We start from the raw sequence: 15,986 nt of genomic DNA, 5'->3' as shown, positions 1-15,986 counted from the left end.
TTTAAGAGAGAAAAGTCCTACCTGTAAAACCCAAAAAAAATTCTACAACTTTTTCCATTTATTTTTAAGCATGATATACAGTAAAGAAAAAGACATTTTATGTTTGCAAAACTACAATCACCAGGGTGCTGATCATTTAGCAAAGCAGCCCAATTCTATTATATCCTGGCCTCCAAAAATTGTTTAGATTTTGCATGCTTCCCTTCATTACTATTTCCCATGTCCAGCAGAGCAGTGGTTAAAGCTTGTAGAAGGAGTTTTCATTCTCCTCTGTCTGTCCTATGAGGCTGCATAATCCCCAGCCCTCTGTCTGGACAGTGCTGACTGGCTCTGTGCTGATCACATGCACTATCTCAAGAAAAAAAAACCTCTCTAGCATTATAGCATTACACACCAAACTGAGCATGTGCAGCATGCCCCCAAGACTGTGTACTATCAGGAGATGGATTGGGGACACTGGAAGAGAAGAGGATCAGAGAAGACAGGATCAAACAGCCTTTTTACACAATGCAGAGGATTAACACCTTGGGTTCTACATTGAGTATAACAAGCATGCTTTACTGCATATACTGACTGATTTTACTGTTGTGGCTTTAATAGTGCATTTGACATACAACTATACAGATCAGACTAAAATTAGGGACACATGAGGAGAAAAGAGGGACAGAGGGACTTTGTACCAAATGAGGGACAATCCCTCGAAATTAGGGACAGATGGGAGGTATGGTTGTGCACACAGGCACTTGTTTGCTTAAGAAGTGCTTTTCTCCTCATAAAAAGTCCATGGGATTGCAAAAGCAGGTTAGAACTAAGTGGGAAGCACTTCTGAAGGAACTCAGAAGCATCTCAAACTGGTTTCTTATGCAAGCCGAATATATATTACTTCATACACTTAGAGCCTTGTTTAACTATAGTGTTACGTAGGTACAGTACAGTAAAACATATCTTCACACTTAACAGAGCATATTCAAACCCAAGGACAAAAATTATATATATACCAGTCATTAGATGTAGTATTAAGTTTTTTTTTTACAGGCTCTTTTTTCACCTGGTGACCCTGCCAGTAATACGTTTCCAGTCCTAGTGACAACAATCACTCACTGTACTGCATCTATAGAGAAGTGAATTAGGACTTCAGAACTTCTATACCTCTCCAAAACATAGGGAGCAGATGGTATCTAGTTTACTAAGAAATGTAAGGTAAACTGGAATCCCAGGATCAGTAGACTAGTGCGAAGTTATGCTCGTGCATAATTCTAGGCAAAAGGGCAATACTAGACGCACTGTGATGGTTCAAAGCACACGTAAATTTATGTTGCAAATAGTGTGCACACTTGGTGCCCAGCGGCCTATTGATGTGCCACTGAAGAAAGTTGCTGAATGGGCTTCAGCTTGTTCCTGTGTGTCCTGAGACCTGATTCATTACATTTGTTTACCTGTGTATGACCCAGCTTCTCCCTGGACTTCGCTTCTGCATTTTGTCTCAACTCTGCTCATCTGGTTACCTCTGACCTGGGCCTGATTACTGGACTTGTCTTTGCCTGATGATTCTCTACTGCTCTTCCAGGTTGTTACCGACCTGCGACCTTGACCTGCTTCCTAGACTTGCCCTGTCTGCTTATTCTGTCCCATGCTGCCTGGCTGTTACTGACTTTAGCCTGCTTCCTGGACATGTCCTGTTTGCTGATTCAATCCCATGCTTCCTGGCTGTTACTGACTTAGGCCTGCTCTCCCATTTCCTCTACTACTCTGGTGTCAAGCTGTTTTTGTATCTTGTCCCGAGGGCTGTGGCTTCCATTTCTACCCCCCACTTGTGACACTCCGTGCCTTCACACTCTCTATCTCCACCTTCAGCAGTGTAGGGCAGGAGGTGCATGAAAAGCCCCCACAATGTTCCAGTATCCACCAGGTACATGATAGTAAAATTCAGTAATGACTGGGACTGGAAGGGGTACTTTCCCCTTGGAGGCACTATGCCAGCCGATAGCATCTCTAACTCAAACAGTGACTGGACTCCAAGAGGGCTACCACCAGCTGGAAGGTCGTGCATGTTCCCTGTCTGTTGCATCTTCAGCTACAGCATCTTCAGCCCCCAGTGGACCAGATCCATGTTCTGCAACCACAGTCGGGACCCTCCTCCGGAACCTCAGGTGCCTACTCCAGATCATTTCTCATGAGATCGCCATAAGTTGTGGGCCTTTTATAATGTTTGCCAGCCTTACCTTGCACTGCAATCACAAACTTTCTCCCTTGAGTCCACCAAAGTGGCCTTTTATTATTTTGTTGCTACTTGAAGAACCACAGTCTTGGACCCATCATCTTCTTGACCAATCTAGTCCCATCCTGAAGATGGTTTCTTTATTCTTTAAGGCTATGGCTCTGATCTTTGATGACCCCCCAATGATCTTCTACAACAAAGGCCACCCTGCATGCACTCCAACAGGGTCGTTGGCCAGTTGAAGAATATGTGGCTGAGTTTCGCAAATGGTGTTCCGACACAGCCTGGAATGATGCAGCTTTGTGATACCAGTTTCGTCTGGGACTATCCTAGACCCTAAAGATGAGTTAGCCAGAGAAGTTCCACCAACCTCTCTCCCAGACCTAATTCAGCTTGCCATTCAGCTAGACAACAGGATCTGGGAAAGGCTAACAGAAAGACCTGGAGACTCATGTTGCCATGAATAATGGCAGCTCCACTCCACTGTGGAACTCATGCAGTTAGGACTAATCCATTGACCTCTTTCTTCAAAAGAAAAACTTTGCCACCAGCAGAATAACCTATGCCTCTACTGTGGTGACGCTTCACAAAGACTATATGTGAAGTTGCCCAGTGAGAAGTTACCCCGTGAAGAGTGACTCTAATCATCTTACATTACCCCTCTCTCTACAGCTACCTGGAGGGAGCATCCAAACCCAAGCACTTATTGATTCCGGGGGAAATAGTTGTTTTATGGACTGCACCTTTGCCATGCAACACCAAATATCATTGCAAACCAAGACACAACATCTGGAGATCCATCTGGCTGATAGATTAAATCCTAAGTCAGACCCAATCACTCAAGAAACGTGCCCATTGCTAGGGAGGGTTTTTGGTGCCTCAGGTCAAAGTGTGGGACTTTAAGGGGCTAATACATGAAAAAATATCTCTTGAATATAATAAAATGAAATTTATTGTATAAACATACAAGGTAGATATGTGTACGTTTGTTGAATTTACAACAGATATAGTACATATAGTGTATGGGTTAAAGACCCATGGGTGAAAGTGAAGAGAAGTATGAAAGAAGTGACATAGTGGTAGGGTGACAGTAATCTCTCTCTATTGGTCCAATCGTCTTTGTATGGCGTTGGATCTTTTTAGGAGAGAGTGTTCAGATTTCCTACGTGTTTCGGCAAGAGAGCCTTTGTCTTGGAAGTTATGTCAACCATCTTTGAAAGGTAATGGTATTTCGTGCCTGGGCCTGCTTATGGTCCTCGGGTCCTCATAAGAATCAATTGGACGTAGCTATGGTTACATATATTCTTTGGGCCAGGTAGGGAGGAGAAAATATACAAGCTGAGGGACCGTGAGGACGCTCGGACCACGCTACTCGGAGCCTATTCCCTTCCACTACCTATGGATATTGGACAAAACTGAACAGCCGGACTAGCACCCCCCAGTGGAGACCACTGGAACTGTTCACCACCACAGGACCAGCTGGAGCAATTTTTCCCCCCTAGTGGATGACACTGGAAGTACATACTATAATATACTCCTTAAAATTTGACCAGATACGGGATGATACAATCGTCAAGGTAATATACTCACGCCTAGGAGTTGAAATGTATTAAATGTATTAAATGGGGAGCAGCAAGTAGTAAGAATCACTATCAGAAGATAGTGATCTCAAATTGGTAAGAAAAATGGTGCGATACTGCGCTACCCCTATATAAGTGATAGAAAACTTATGGTGTGCAACTAATCAGTATAAGTGCACGTGTGAACATGAAACCAATACTATTGTGCTAAGTTGCCATAATTGCTGATATTAATATAAATAATTAGAATAATAAATAAATAGGTACAAAATTAATAGCGTGTTATATCTAAAGTGCACGTGCCAACATATAACTTAATATTGCTTAATAAGGTGCTAATAAGTACATACTTTACAATGACATGTAAAAAATATTATTATAACGTAAGAACATGCATTCCAATAAAAAAGTCCATATAGTGAGTAATAAATGAAATAGTGCAAAGCCGTGCTCAGAAGAAAGTCTCTTAAAGTGAAAATTGGGATCGTGCGTGCCGGTGATCCTTGAATGCTGTCACTCTGTGCCAGAGAGGTAAGGTAGCACACTTACCAGACGATGTGGATTCTTATGGCGTACGCCGATAAGAATCTAAAACGCTTATTCTGCTGCTCCTGTGGTATGGATGGACGAATGGGCGGTCTCGTTATGGATACGGGTGTATGCTCAGTATGGAAGAAAAAGGAAAAAAAAGGCTCCTCATAGTGTAGAAGGTTTTTTACCTTTATTCAAAAATTCTAAAACCACATCAATCTTCATAAAAACATCCGTAAATGTCCATAAAAACCCCCAAAACGACACTGCAGCTTAAAAACTTGGACACTCCAAAATAAAATCACTCCAAATGTAAACATGCGTGACACATCAAAAAGGGTTTGACCAAAAAAACATTCAGGTCAACAGATATAATCCACCGCTAGTGAGCTCCTGTATTGCCTTGCGAGGCAATACAGGAGCTCACTAGCGGTGGATTATATCTGTTGACCTGAATGTTTTTTTGGTCAAACCCTTTTTGATGTGTCACGCATGTTTACATTTGGAGTGATTTTATTTTGGAGTGTCCAAGTTTTTAAGCTGCAGTGTCGTTTTGGGGGTTTTTATGGACATTTACGGATGTTTTTATGAAGATTGATGTGGTTTTAGAATTTTTGAATAAAGGTAAAAAACCTTCTACACTATGAGGAGCCTTTTTTTTCCTTTTTCTTCCATACTGAGCATACACCCGTATCCATAACGAGACCGCCCATTCGTCCATCCATACCACAGGAGCAGCAGAATAAGCGTTTTAGATTCTTATCGGCGTACGCCATAAGAATCCACATCGTCTGGTAAGTGTGCTACCTTACCTCTCTGGCACAGAGTGATAGCATTCAAGGATCACCGGCACGCACGATCCCAATTTTCACTTTAAGAGACTTTCTTCTGAGCACGGCTTTGCACTATTTCATTTATTACTCACTATATGGACTTTTTTATTGGAATGCATGTTCTTACGTTATAATAATATTTTTTACATGTCATTGTAAAGTATGTACTTATTAGCACCTTATTAAGCAATATTAAGTTATATGTTGGCACGTGCACTTTAGATATAACACGCTATTAATTTTGTACCTATTTATTTATTATTCTAATTATTTATATTAATATCAGCAATTATGGCAACTTAGCACAATAGTATTGGTTTCATGTTCACACGTGCACTTATACTGATTAGTTGCACACCATAAGTTTTCTATCACTTATATAGGGGTAGCGCGGGATGATACAATATTTTCTCCTCCCTACCTGGCCCAAAGAATATATGTAACCATAGCTACGTCCAATTGATTCTTATGAGGACTCGAGGACCATAAGCAGGCCCAGGCACGAAATACCATTACCTTTCAAAGATGGTTGACATAACTTCCTTGACAAAGGCTCTCTTGCTGAAACGCGTAGGAAATCTGAACACTTTCTCCTAAAAAGATCCAACGCCATACAAAGACGATTGGACCAATAGAGAGATTACTGTCACCCTACTACTATGTCACTTCTTTCATACTTCTCTTCACTTTCACCCATGGGTCTTTAACCCATACACTATATGTACTATATAAAAAAAGGACCGAGTGCTAAGAAAAAACTTAATCACCCAGCTCTTCATAATAAATGCAGCAAAATCTAAAATCCTAAAAAAAGCAGCTACCTAAAACAATTGATATGTAAAAAAGGTGCGTATCAACAAGTTAATAAGCACAAGCAGCGCTACGAATCAAATAAAGAAACAATAAATATCTAAATAATAGCTCTCACAATACATCAGTATGTGAAACAAGATAGGGTGTCAGAGTCCAATGTAGAAAAGTCCATCACCAACAAGACTTCAAATGGGGTCATGGGAAGGAAACAGCAAACCAAATGTAAAACAGTTGCTGGAAGTGTGCCTCCGCCTCACCACGTGCAAATCCCCAAGATTATGCTCTTACCAGATTTCTCTGTTCAAATAGCCCGTAGTCAATGGCGCTCTCAAATGGATAGTCACCGAACTCAGCACTCAATAGCATTAGCTCACGGCTGCAGTGTCCTCAAACCAGTCGTGCTGTCATTTGGAGTAGTAGCAGCCAGTTCCCTTTGATGGATGTATAAACAACCTTTAGGTCCAAATATCTGTAATGGTTGACTGGTTAGCGCTTGGGCTCGCTCCTTAATCTGACCATGAACCTTTATAATCCGGGCAATGGGCTGGGTAACATCAAGCCTTTGACTTCCAATTAGCACAGGCATCGTGTGGTATTCCTTGGTTACATGCACACAATCTTCAAATAAACAGGGAATCAAGGACAGTGTAATTCCCAACCACCTACTGTCAGCAGCACTGTTTACTACAAACTTCCATTGTTTGGTTTCCTCCGGGCACACCAGCTGTAAGCTAAAGCTTCAAAATGTGAGTTTGTATAAGAGACAATCTTGTTCCTAGGGCTAATTATTTCAGCCTCAGGTATCTCAATAAAGCCACAGAAGTTTAGTGCCATCCTTGAGTGACCTATTACAGCATACTGAAAGGGTGTCCAGAGATTTATTGGTTTTGTTAATTTTTATAACACATTTATCAAGAACTCTTCAGACATCATAAGCCCCATTACCTATCTTACTGAGTAAAATATCTGCTTTCAGTGGACATCAGCAGTGCAACTCACTTTCAACAAGTTAAAGCCTCTCTTTACCTTGGCACCCATTCTGCAACATCCTAATCCGCACTAACTTTCAATCTTAAATTGGACACAGAAAATGCAGTTGGTGCCATTCTATCACAATGCCTGGGTGCCAAGTCCCTGCTACACCTATTGGCCTTTTTTTCCAAGGAAACTCAGTCCCTCAGAAAATACTTTATACATATTGGAGATAATTAATTGCTTGCCATAAAGTCTGCCTTGGAAGAAAGGCTTAGGGAGCTAGTCATCCAATTCTGATTTTCACAGATCACAAGAATTTGGAGTACCTCCATACAGCCAAGCATTTGAAACCCTGCCAGGCCAGATGGGCCTTATTCTTCTGCCAATTTTATGTTTCACATAACCTATAGACCGGACTCAAAGAATGGTAAACCCCACTCTTTGTCACGTATGTTCCCAGTAGAAAAGTCGTGCCTGATACCATTCTTTCTCCACAAAGTTTCCTGCTGTTTCAATACTTACTGTCACAGCTCAATCAAACTTTAAGGAAAGAGAGTCCACTACAGGAGTGGTTTGAGTTGCAAGAACGGGATGGAATATTTCTCCATGAGCAAAAATTTTTTTGTGCCCTCAAGCTTGCATCAGGTAATCTTGAATCTGTGCCATGACCACCCCTTGTCAGGGCATTTTGAAGAACACAAGATCTTGAAATTCTTACATCAGTTCTTTTGGTGGCTTAGCCTGAGGTCTAATTGTCAGGACTATGTAAGGTCTTGTGAAATATTTATTCATAACAAAAGTGACAAGACTAAAGCCTGAGGCTTATTAAGGCCTTTGCCCATTCCTAGAAATCATTGGGAAATGTTTAAAATGGATTTCATTTAACTCCCACCATCTGAAAACTTCATGCCCATTTTTGATAATTGTCAGGTTATCCAAGATGGTGCAATTTGTGCCAATGTTTGGAACACTATCTGGAACAGGGACTACACAGGTATTTATCAAGGAAATAATACGACTGCATGGGGTGCCTCGGAGCATTACCACTGGTTGAGCAGTTCATTTAACATCCAAATTCTGGAAAGAATTTTGCAAGTCACATAAGATAGAGACCTGGTTATCATCGGCATATCACCCTCAAAGGAACAGTCAGACAGACCATACCAACCAGACCCTAAAGCAAATACTTTGGTGCATCTCTTCTTTCATGAAAGAATATTGGGCTTCCCTTTTTCCTCTAGCAGAGTGCACTTACAATGATTCTGTTAATTTGACTGCAGGTCAAACTCTATTTTTTGCAAATTATGGATTTAACATGTCCTTCATACTTGACATAATCTCTGGGATTCACCTGTATGATAAAAAGAGAAGGGGTGTCCTGGACCTCAAACCAGAGGACAGGGCTTGGCTAGAAACCACCAAATTGAAACTGGCTTGCCCCTCCAAGAAACTGGGTCCCAAGTACACTGTCCTTTTGCTGTAAAAAAAAAAAAAAAGAAAAAAGAATTGATCCAACAGCTTATGAACTTTCGCTACCAAATACATACAGGATCTCCCTAGTCTTTCAATAAAACCTGCTAAACCAGATCTTTTGTACAAATGTATGGGTGCACTGTCTCTTGAAATAAAATCACAAGTTAAAATGAGCATAAATTAAACATCCACTGCGATGACACAGTGATAAAAATGTGCTAACTTAAAGCATTCAAGAAGTCCACTTCAGCAACATAGAAACATAGAATGTGTCGGCAGATAAGAACCATTTGGCCCATCTAGTCTGCCCAATATATCTGAATCCTATGAATAGTCCCTGGCCCTATCTTATATGAAGGATAGCCTTATGCCTATCCCATGCATGCTTAAACTCCTTCACTGTATTTGCAGCTACTACTTCTGCAGGAAGGTTATTCCATGCATCCACTACTCTCTCAGTAAAGTAATACTTCCTCATATTACTTTTAAACCTTTGCCCCTCTAGTTTAAAACGGTGTCCTCTTGTGGTAGTTTTTCTTCTTTTAAATATGCTCTCCTCCTTTACCGAGTTGATTCCCTTTATGTATTTAAAAGTTTCTATCATATCCCCTCTGTCTCTTCTTTCTTCCAAGCTATACATGTTAAGGTCCTTTAACCTTTCCTGGTAAGTTTTTTCCTGCAATCCATGTACTAGTTTAGTAGCTCTTCTCTGAACTCTCTCTAGAGTATCTATATCCTTCTGGAGATATGGCCTCCAGTACTGCGCACAATACTCCAAGTGAGGTCTCACCAGTGTTCTGTACAGCGGCATAAGCACTTCTCTCTTTCTACTGCTTATACCTCTCCCTATACATCCAAGCATTCTGCTGGTATTTCGTGCTGCTCTATTACATTGTCTTCCCACCTTTAAGTCTTCTGAAATAATTACTCCTAAATCCCTTTCCTCAGATACTGAGGTCAGGACTGTGTCAAATATTCTATATTCTGCCCTTGGGTTTTTACGTCCCAGGTGCATTATCTTGCACTTATCCACATTAAATTTCAGTTGCCAGAGTTCTGACCATTCTTCTAGTTTTCCTAAATCCTTTTCCATTTGGCGTTTCCCTCCAGGAACATCAACCCTGTTACATATCTTTGTGTCATCAGCAAAAAGACAAACCTTACCATTGAGGCCTTTTGCAATATCACTTATGAAGATATTAAACAAAATTGGTCCCAGTACAGATCCCTGAGGTACCCCACTGGTAACATGACCTTGTTCTGAATGTTCTCCATTGACTACAACCCTCTGTTGTCTGTCACTCAGCCACTGCCTAATTCACTCAACAATATGGGAGTCCATGCGCAATGACTGTAGTTTATTGATAAGTCTTCTATGTGGGACAGTGTCAAAAGCCTTACTAAAATCTAGATATGCAATGTCTACTGCACCTCCACCGTCTATTATTTTAGTCACCCAGTCAAAAAAATCTATAAGATTTGTTTGACATGATCTCCCTGAAGTAAACCCATGTTGTTTTTCATCTTGCAATCCATGGGATTTAAGATGTTCCACAATTCTATCCTTTAATAGGGTTTCCATTAATTTGCCTACTATTGATGTCAGACTCACTGGTCTATAGTTGCTCGATTCCTCCCTACTACCTTTCTTGTGAATGGGCACGACATTTGCCAATTTCCAATCTTCCGGGACGACTCCTGTTACTAATGATTGGTTAAATAAACCTGTTAATGGTTTTGCCAGCTCACCACTAAGCTCTTTTAATAATTTTGGGTGTATCTCATCAGGACCCTGTGACTTATTTGTCTTCACTCTAGACAGCAATCTTAGAACGTCTTCCTCTGTAAAGACACATGCATCAAACTATTCATTAGTCATCCTTTCAAGTGGAGGTCCTTTTCCTTCTTTTTCTTCTGTAAAAACTGAACAGAAGTATTCATTAAGGCAGTCGGCTAGCCCTTTATTCTCTTCTACATACCTTCCGTCCTTTGTTTTTAATTTAGTTATTCCTTGTTTTAATTTCCTTTTTTCATTTATATATATCTGAAGAATGTCTTATCCCCCTTTTTCATAGACTGAGTTAGTTTTTCTTCTGCCTGCGCTTTAGAAGTTCTTATAACTTGCTTGGCCTCTTTCTGCCTAATCTTGTAGATTTCCTTATCTTCATTGCTCTGGGTTTTTTTTATAATTACAAAATGCTAGCTTTTTATTTTTAATGATTTGGGCCACTTCTGCTGAGTACCACAGTGGTCTCTTCCTTTTTTTGCTTTTACTGACAAGTCTAATGCAATTTTCTGTTGCCTTCAATAATGAACCTTTTAAGTAGTCCCATTTCTCCTGGACTCCATGTAATCCGTTCCAGTCTGATAAGGACTCATTTATGACTAATTTCATTTTTGAAAAGTCTGTTTTTCTAAAATCTAAAACTTTTGTTTTTGTGTGGTGTGACTCTTTCACAGTTCTTATATTAACAAATGTGAAGATATACAGATTCTTGTGATGAGTCGACTATAAGTGCCAGCAATCCTTATAGTGCCCATGTGTAACGCTCCTGCGTTTTTGTAGTAGGCTGGATTTGCAGCTGCAGAATCTCCACTCAGTAGTCATGTAGAGATGTGTTGAATAACCAGATCCAACTCTCCAGACTCATCACTGTGGGCCTGTCAGCTTCAGCATACAGATATACACACTCAATAATATGTTCCTGGAGTGATAGGATGTATATGATAGTATGAAGACGATGTGCTGAAGGGACAGGTGTGAACAGTGACAGAGATGGTAAGCACTTGATAGAAATGTTCAGGAGAGTATTAGATGGTATTAGGTAGAATGCAGATAGGTTAGTAATCGAGTATGGTAACAGGTGGTAAGGACAGCAGATGACAAATACAGGATAGGCTAACCCAGTGCAAGGATAGATGGTAGTAGACTCAAGAGCTAGCAATCTATGTAACAGTGCAGATGATAGAATTAGTATGCATAGATAGTAACAGTCCTTAATGTGCAGAGGTAGATAGTGTAAGTAAGGTTATGGAGGATTCCCCTGTGGGGTACTTATCACTAGTAAGGTTAGTAGTAGAAGGGTCCAGTAGTGAGGGAGTGATCCAGTAGCGAGATACAGGGATCAGTAGCGAGGTTCCGGTCTGTTCCAAGTAAAAGAGAATAGCTGGAGGTTCCGGCAGCAAGACAAGCTTGTAAGCATGTGGACACACAGGCAGGTTGAACGAACAATGTGAGAGAGAACGCCGGCGGTTGAAATAGCCGCTCTGCGGAGCTCGGCGATGATGTCATCCGTCTTAAAGGTGTATGCGTACCACCTAATTAGAAAGGTGGGACGCATATTGAAAGAAAATGGAAAATAAGGGTACTAGAGGTACCAGAATCTTACAGTACCCCCCCCCCCTTAAGGCCGGCTCCGGAAGGCCTATAGCACTGGTTTCTCCGGGTATTTCGAGTGAAACCTTCGTATAAGCCTAGGTGCGTGAACATCAGAGGTATCCAACCAGGTGTCGTCTTGGGGTCCATAGTTCTTCCATCTTATGAGATACTGGAGTCTTCCTCTGTGGATACGAGAATCCAAAATCTCCTTAATCTCATATTCTTCTCCGCCTTCAACTTGTACTGGAGGTGGAGGCAAGATGGTAGGCCTTATTCCTTGATTAGGAACATGGGGTTTCAGTAGCGACACATGGAAGATGGGATGGATCTTGAGATCTGCTGGTAAGGTGAGCTGTACTGCAGCTTTTCCAATAAGTTTCTTAATTGGGAAGGGTCCCAGAAATAAAGGTCCAAGCTTTTTGCTAGGGATCTTTAATCTTAAATTTCTTGTCGATAGCCAAACGAGGTCCCCAATAGTATACTGAGGAGAAGGTCTTCTACGTAGGTCGTAGTACCTTTTTTGTTGGCTATGGGCGTGTGAGATAGTGGTATTAAGTAAACCCAGAGAGTCCTTTATTTGGGTAAGATAGTCTGAGGCTACTGGGTTACTTGATGGTAGGATGCGTGGTGGAAGAAGTGTGGGATGAAACCCATAGTTCAAGTAGAACGGACTTTGCTTAGTAGTACTGTGGGTTGCGTTGTTATAAGCAAATTCCGCCAGAGGGAGAAGGTCCACCCAATCATCCTGTAGGTATGATGTGTAGCAACGCAGATATTGTTCTATACACTGGTTGACTCTTTCAGTCTGTCCGTTGGTCTGAGGGTGGTAGGGAGAAGTGAGCTTTCGCTCAATCCGTAATATTTGACAAAGAGCTTGCCAAAATTTGGAGATGAACTGTGAACCACGGTCGGATAAAAGAGTCTTTGGAATTCCGTGTAACTTGAACACATGTTTCATCAGTAGTTCCGCTGTTTGTTTAGATGAAGGTAGTCTACGGATAGCGATGAAATGTGCCATCTTTGTCAGGTGGTCCACTGACACTAGAATAGTATTAAATCCTTTAGAAGGTGGTAGTTCTACTATAAAGTCTAAGGACACAACTTCCCATGGAACCTGGGGTATTGGTAGACTGCAGAGTAGACCAGATGGTTTTGTAGTGTCAATTTTGGACCTTGCACAGATGTCACATGAAGATACAAATTTTTGTACAGACGTCTTCATATCAGGCCACCAAAACTGCCTAGTAAGCAAATTAAGGGTTTTCGTCATACCCATATGTCCTGCCATGGGCACATCATGTGATAACTCCAAGATCTTGGTGCGCATAGTAGGGGGTATGTAGAGTTTGTCGTTGTAATAGAGGAAGCCTTCTGCATCAGTACTTAGTTGTGGTGGAGGTGAATCCAATCCTATACTGTGCAAAATCTCTTCATTCAGGGAACGAACAACCCCAATAATACGTTCATAGGGTATTATAGGAATAGAAGGGATTTCAGCGCAGTTATCTTCCGTTAATCGTGATAGCGCATCCGCTTTTTTATTTTTGTCTGCAGGCGTGTAGGTCACTAAGAAGTTGAATCTTAGGAAGAATAATGACCATCGTACCTGCCGGTGGGAGAGAGTTTTGTTAGTCTGGAGGTATTGAAGGTTTTTATGATCTGTATATGTGAGTATTGGTAACCGGGTACCCTCAAGTAGATGTCGCCAATTCTCCAGTGCCAGTTTTATGGCAAGCAACTCCTTTTCACCCACTGGGTAATTCACCTCTGGGCTGCTTAATGATTTTGAAAAGAAAGCAACTGGGTGGAGTGGTGAAGTATTTGTTGGTCGTTGGGAGAGAACTGCTCCTACTGCCATATTTGACGCATCTACCTCCAGAATATATTGGAGGGATGGGTCTGGATGGCGTAGTATGGGAGCAGAAGTAAAGCTTGATTTTAACAAGCAGAAAGCTCGATTTGCTTCTTCTGACCATTTGAATGGTTTCTTTATACTTGTCAGTTGTGTGAGAGGTCTCACAATGGCAGAAAAGTTCTTGATGAACTTCCTATAGAAGTTTGAAAATCCAAGGAATCGCTGTAATGCCTTACGAGTTGTTGGTATAGGCCAGTCCAGAATACAGGATATCTTACTCATATCCATCTTAATTCCAGTTTTGGATATGATGTATCCTAGGAATAATATTTCTTCTTTATGAAATAGGCATTTTTTTAATTTCACGTATAGATTGTGTGCGAGTAATCTGGATAACACAAGTCTTACATGTTTTATATGTTCAGAGAGAGATCGAGAATAGATAAGTATATCGTCCAGATATACTACAACACAGACATCAAGTAAGTCTCTAAAGATGTCGTTTATGAACCTTTGGAAAGCTGCGGGAGCATTACACAACCCGAATGGCATCACAAGATATTCGAATAATCCGTATCTGGTTCTGAATGCTGTTTTCCACTCATCTCCGTCACGGATTCGGATTAGGTTGTATGCCCCTTTCAGGTCTAATTTAGAGAAGTAAGTAGCCCCACGCACTTGTTCAATGAGTTCAGGGATGAGCGGTAAAGGATAGCGATCCTTTATTGTAATCGTATTTAATTGCCTATAATCGATAATAGGCCTAAGACTTGAATCCTTATTGCGGACAAAGAAAAGTCCTGCAGCTGTGGAAGAAGTAGAGGGTCTGATGAACCCTTTTGTCAAATTCTCATCCAAGTATTCCTTGAGATGAGAAAGTTCATCCTGTGAAAGAGGATAAACATGACCGAAAGGCAATTTGCTGTTAGGGAGTAGATCGATAGTGCAATCATAATTAGGGTTGAGCGGACACCTAGATGTCCGTGTTCGACGGGTTCGGCCGAACTTTAAAAAAAAGTCCGGGTCCGTGTCCCGGACTTTTACCGAACTTTTCCCGGACACCGAACCCCATTGAAGTCAATGGGGACCCGAACTTTAAGGCACTAAAATGGCTCTAAAACACCAAAGGAAAGGGCTAGAGTGCTGCAAATGGCAGCAAAACGTAATTAAGAGCATGGCAAGTGCTCTGCAAACAAATGTGGATAGGGAAATAACTTAAAACAACAAAAAAAAACAGAAAAATAAAACAATGTTCTTCTTCATCTCTGAAGGACGAGGCCCATATGGAGTAGGAGGGAGGTTGAGGTGGTGGTGGATGTGGCGGTGACATAGGCGTGCGCACAGGGTGTGCTGGGTGTGCCTGGGCACACCCTAATCACCTAGGGCACATAGCATTGCCAGTGAGGAGATGGGAAAGATCTCCCTGGGACCTGCTCTGCTCTATTTCTCCTTGCCTACAGGTACATGGCCCCGATACATTACTCTCCCTGCTGGCAAACACATGCATGTGTATTTCAACTTTGGGGTGCACACCTTAATGCAATAGGCTGCGCACACCTATGGGCGGTGTAGGTGGAAGCGGTGGTGGAGGAGGACCAGGGCCGGATGAACAGCATCATGGGCTTGGTGCTGAGGATTTTGAAGGGCCTTAAGGGCCGTGCCTTGCCATGCACCCAGAGGAGGAAGGGTGCAGCCATGCATGCCTAATTCAACATGGGATGCTGTCTCTGAAGCCCATAAACACATCCATGCATCGCCAACTGTCCCTCCTTGTCCGGCCTTCACGCTGTGTGGGGAGGTTCTGAGGGTGCTGCCTGGGGAAGCGAGCATAGAAGCCAGACTTCTGTGTTTACAAGTGACAGAAGAGCGGTAACAGTGAATATGGCCAACCCGGGGCCTATATAAAAGGTAGGGGCCTGGAGCTGCAGCTCCAATAGCCCCTACATTAATCTGGCCCTGAGGAGGAGGACGAGGTAGCCAACACTGCTTCTTTTCAAAAATTTTAAATGAGGGTACACCCCAAAAGAGTGAGAAAGAGCAAAAATGGAACAATGGGTGGGTAAGGTCGGTATCCATTGCTATTCTGCATAAGGTACGGAAAAGTCCCGTGGCATCCATGCCTGGTTCATTTTAATGAACGTGAGCTTGTCCACATTGTCTCTGGACAGGCGGCTGCGCTTGTCTGTTATAACGCCCCCAGCCGTGCTAAATACCCGTTCAGATAATACACTGGCTGCAGGGCACGCCAGCACCTCCAAGGCGTAAAGGGCAAGCTCAGGCCATGTGCCCAATTTGGAGACCCAGAAGTTGAAGGGGGCAGACCCGTCAT

This window comes from Pelophylax lessonae (genome assembly GCF_965119305.1).
Source record: "Pelophylax lessonae genome assembly, chromosome: 8".
Lineage (NCBI taxonomy): Eukaryota > Metazoa > Chordata > Amphibia > Anura > Ranidae > Pelophylax > Pelophylax lessonae.
Note: the sequence above shows the minus strand (reverse complement) of the source record.